Genomic DNA, 5,596 nt, shown 5'->3' with positions numbered 1-5,596 from the left:
ATAGGGCGCGCCCCCCTATCTCGTGGGACCCTTGGGCGTCCACTGACATACCTCTTCCTCCTATATATACCTACGGACCCCGAAAACATCCAGGGGCACCAGGAAACACAATTTCCACCACCGTAACCTTCTGTATCCGCGAGATCCCATCTTGGAGCCTTCGCCGGCACTCTGCCGGAGGGGGAATCAACCATGGAGGGCCTCTACATCAACATCCTTACCCCTCCTATGAGTTGTGAGTAGTTTACCACAGACCTACGGGTCCATAGTTATTAGCTAGATAGCTTCTTCTCTCTTTTTGGATCTCAACACAATGTTCTCCCCCTCTCTTGTGGAGATCTATTCGATGTAATCTCTTTTGCGGTGTGTTTGTCGAGATCCGATGAATTGTGGGTTTATGATCAGATTTATCTATGGATATTAATTGAATCTTCTCTGAATTCTTTTATGTATGATTGAGTTATCTTTGCAAGTCTCTTCGAATTATCGGTTTGGTTTGGCCTACTAGATTGATCTTTCTTGCCATGGGAGAAGTGCTTAGCTTTGGGTTCAATCTTGCGGTGTTCTTACCCAGTGACAGAAAGGGTTGCAAGACATGTATTGTATTGTTGTCATTGAGGATAACAAGATGGGGTTTATATCATATTGCATGAGTTTATCCCTCTACATCATATCATCTTGCTTAATGCGTTGCTCTGTTCTTATGAACTTAATACTCTAGATGCATGCTGCATAGCGGTCGATGTGTGGAGTAATAGTAGTAGATGCAGGCAGGAGTCGGTCTACTTGTTATGGATGTGATGCCTATATACATGATCATGCCTAGATAACGTCATAATTATTCGCTTTTCTATCAATTGCTCGACAGTAATTTGTTCACCCACCGTAATACTTATGCTCTCGAGAGAAGCCTCTAGTGAAACTTATGGCCCCCGGGTCTATCTCTTATCATATTTGCTTTAATCTACTTTTATTTGCATCTTTACTTTCTTGCATCTATATCATAAATTACCAAAAATATATTTTATCTTATCATACTATCTCTATCAGATCTCACTTTCGCAAGTGGCCGTGAAGGGATTGACAACCCCTTTATTGCATTGGTTGCGAGTTCTCAGTTTGTTTGTGTAGGCGTGTGGAACTTTTGAGGAGCCTCCTACTGGATTGATACCTTGGTTCTCAAAAACTGAGGGAAATACTTACGCTACACTTGCTGCATCACCCTCTCCTCTTCGGGGAAAACCAACGCTAGCTCAAGACGTAGCAAGAAGGATTTCTGGCGCCGTTGCCGGGGAGGTCTTTGCTCAAGTCATACCAAGTACCCATCACAAAGTCATCTCCCTCGCATTTACATTATTTGCTATTTGCCTCTCGTTTTCCTCTCCCCCACTTCACCCTTGCCATTTTATTCGCCCTCTCTTTCCCAATCTCCTCCTCTCTTTTTCGCCTGCCTTTTTCTGTTTGCTTGTGTGTTGGATTACTTGTTGCCATGGCACAAGATAATACCAAATTGTGTGATTTCTTGAATACCAATAATAATGATTTCCTTAGTACTCCGATTGCTCCTCTTAATGATGTTGAGTCTTGTGAAATCAATGCTGCTTTGCTGAATCTTGTTATGAAAGATCAATTCGCCGGCCTTCCTAGTGAAGATGCTGCTACTCATCTAAACAATTTTGTTGATTTGTGTGATATGCAAAAGAAGAAATATACGGATAACAATATTGTCAAATTGAAGTTATTTCCATTTTCACTTAGAGATCATGCTAAAGTTTGGTTTTCGTCTTTGCCTAAAAATAGTATTGATTCTTGGAACAAATGCAAAGATGATTTTATCTCTAAGTATTTTCCTCCCGCTAAGATCATCACTCTTAGGAACGATATTATGTATTTTAAACAACTTGATCATGAGCATGTTTCCCAATCTTGGGAAAGAATGAAATTGATGCTTCGCAATTTCCCTACTCATGGTTTGAATTTATGGATGATCATACAAATTTTTTATGCCGGTTTGAACTTTGCTTCTAGAAATCTCTTAGATTCGGCCGCAGGAGGCACCTTTATGGAAATCACGTTAGGAGATGCTACAAAACTTCTTGATAATATTATGGCTAATTATTCTCAATGGCACACCGAAAGATCTTCTAGTAAAAAAGTGCATCCTATAGAAGAAATCAATGTTTTGAGTGGAAATATGGATGAACTTATGAAGATGTTTGCTACTAAAAATACTCCTCTTGATCCTAATGATATGCCTTTGTCTTCCTTGATTGGGAATAATGATGAATCTATGGATGTGAATTTTGTTGGTAGGAATAGTTTTGGAAACAATGCTTACAGAGGAAATTTTAATGCTAGACCGTTCCCTAGTAATTCCTCTAATAATTATGGAAATTCCTACAATAATTCTTATGGTAATTTTAATAAGATGCCCTCTGATTTTGAGAATAGTGTGAAAGAATTTATGATTTATCAAAAGAATTTTAATGCTTTGCTTAAAGAAAAATTGCTCAAAGTTGATGATTTGGCTAGGAACGTTGATAGACTTTCGCTAGATGTTGATTCTCTTAAACTTAGACCTTCTCCTCCTAATCATGATATCAATGAGTCTCTCAAAGTAATGAGAATTTCCATTGATGAGTGCAAGGAAAGAACCGCTAGATTGCGTGCTAAGAAAGATAGCTTTATAAAAGCGTGTTCTTCTAGTTTCCGCGAAAATAATGATGAGGATCTTAAACTTATTGATGCGTCTCCTATTAGATCTATGTTTTGCAATATGAATTTTGATGATTATGGGACTGATGATGAATCAACTTTGCCTAGAAGGTGTCCCAAGAATTCGGAGTCTTTAGATCTTAATGCTAAATTTGGTAAAAGAGAGATTGGAGAATCCTCAACTTCTAATAATGTTGAACCTACTATCTCGGATTTCAAGGAATTTGATTATTATAATTGCTCTTTAAAAGGTTGTATTTCCTTGTTGCAATCCGTTGTTAATTCTCCTCATGCTTATAGTCAAAACAAAGCTTTTACCAAATATATTGTTGATGCCTTGATGCAATCTTATGATGAAAAGCTTAATTTGGAAGTTTCTATACCTAGAAAACTTAATGATGAGTGGGAACCTACTATAAAGATTAGAATTAAAGATTTTGAGTGTTTTGCTTTGTGTGATTTGGGTGCTAGTGTTTCCACAATTCCGAAAACTTTATGTGATATTCTAGATTTCCATGATCTTGATGATTGCTCTTTAAATTTGCACCTTGCGGATTCCACCATTAAAAAGCCTATGGGAAGGATCAATGATGTTCTTATTGTTGCAAATAGAAATTTGATGCCTGTAGATTTTATCGTTCTTGATATAGATTGCAATTTTTCTTGCCCTATTATTCTTGGTAGACCTTTCCTTAGAACGATTGGTGCGATTATCGATATGAAAGAAGGGAACATTAGATTCCAATTTCCCTTAAATAAAGGCATGGAGCACTTTAAAAGAAATAAAATCAAATTACCTTATGAATCTAATCATGTGTGCTACTTATGAATTAAGTGCCAAAGATGGCACTACTTAGATCTATCTTCGCTTTTATGCCTAGCTAGGGGCGTTAAACGATAGCTCTAGTTGGGAGGCAACCCAATTTTCTTTATGTTTTTTGTTTTTGTTCCTGTTTAGTGTTAAATTTTGTTTCTAATTTCTGTTTATATGTGTTTTTATCTTTTGTTTAGTGTTTGTGCCAAGTAGAACCTATAGGATAAACTACGATGATGGTTGATTTGATTCTGCTGAAAAACAGAAACTTTGCGCTCGCGAGGAAAAAATCAATAAATCACAGAAACGTGCTTTTTCATTGATTCTTTTTTCTGCTGATCAATAAACAAATTTTCCAGTACGTCCTATTTTTTTAGGATTTTTAGAGTTCCAGAAGTTTGCGTTAGTTACAGATTGCTACAGAATGTTCTGTTTTTGACAGATTCTGTTTTTCGTGTGTTGTTTGCTTATTTCAATGCATCTATGGCTAGTAATTCAGTCTATGAACCATAAGGAAGTTGGAATACAGTAGGTTTAACACCAAAATAAATAAATAATGAGTTCATTGCAGTACCTTATGTGGTGGTTTTTTTTTCTTTCACTAACGGAGCTTATAAGATTTCCTGTTGAGTTTTGTGTTGTGAAGTTTTCAAGTTTTGGGTAAAGCTTTTATGGACTATGGAATAAAGAGTGGCAAGAGCCTAATCTTGGGGATGCCCAAGGCACCCCAATATATTCAAGAATAGCCAAAATCCTAAGGTCGGGGGATGCCCCGGGAAGGCATCCCCTCTTTCGTCTTCGTTCATTGGTAACTTTACTTGGAGCTATATTTTTATTCACCACATAATATGTGTTTTGCTTGGAGCATCGTGTATTATATTGGTCTTTGCTTGTTAGTTTACCAAAATCATCCTTTCCGTAACACACCTTTTGGGAGAAGCCTTTTTTATTAGAATTTGCTAGAATACTCTATGTGCTTCACTTATATCTTTTGAGCTTGATAGTTTTTGCTCTAGTGCTTCACTTATATCTTTTAGAGCGTGGTGGTGGATTAATTTTGAAGAAATTGTTAGTCTCTCATGCTTCACTTATATTATTTTGAGAGTCTTTTAGAACAGCATGGTATTTGCTATGGTTATAATTTGGTCCTAGAATGATGAGCATCCAAGTTGGGTATAATAAAAACTATCATAGAAAGTGAATTGGATGCTATGATCAATTTGATACTGGATAATTGTTTTGAGATGTGGAGGTAGTGATATTAAAGTCATGCTAGTGGGGTGATTATGAATTTAAAGAATGCTTGTGTTGAAGTTAGCAAGTCCCGTAGCATGCACGTATGGTTAAAGTTATGTAACAAATTTGAAGCATGAAGTGTACCTAGCTTGTGCATCCTTATGAGTGGCGGTCGGGGACGAGCGATGGTCTTTTCCTACCAATCTATCCCCCTAGGAGCATGCGCGTAGTACTTGGTTTTTGATGACTTCTAAATTTTTGCAATAAGTATATGAGTTGTTTTGACTAATGTTGAGTCCATGTATTATACGCACGTTTACCTTTCCACCATTGCTAGCCTCTTCGGTACCATGCATTTCCCTTTCTCACCTTGAGAATTGGTGCAAACTTCGCTGGTGCATCCAAACCCCGTGATACGATATGCTCTATCACACATAAACCTCCTTATATCTTCCTCAAAACAGCCACCATACCTACCTATTATGGCATTTCCATAGCCATTCCGAGATATATTGCCATGCAACTTTCCACCGTTCCGTTTATCATCATCATGACATACATTACTTTTGTCATATTGCCATCGCATGATCATGTAGTTGACATCATATTTGTGGCAAAGCCACCATGCATTATTTTTCATACATGTCACTCTTGATTCATTGCACCATCCCGGTACACCGCCAGAGGCATTCATATAGAGTCATATCTTGTTCTAGTTTCGAGTTGTAATTTTTATGTTGTAATCAATAAAAGTGTGATGATCATCATTTTTAGAGCATTGCCCAAAGAAAAAAAAGGCCAAAAGAAAAAAAGAAAGGCCCAAAAAAAGAA

Source organism: Triticum dicoccoides, chromosome 2B (genome assembly GCF_002162155.2).
Source record: "Triticum dicoccoides isolate Atlit2015 ecotype Zavitan chromosome 2B, WEW_v2.0, whole genome shotgun sequence".
Taxonomy (NCBI): domain Eukaryota; kingdom Viridiplantae; phylum Streptophyta; class Magnoliopsida; order Poales; family Poaceae; genus Triticum; species Triticum dicoccoides.
The sequence above is the reverse complement of the archived record's forward strand: the minus strand, read 5'-3'. Positions refer to the sequence as shown.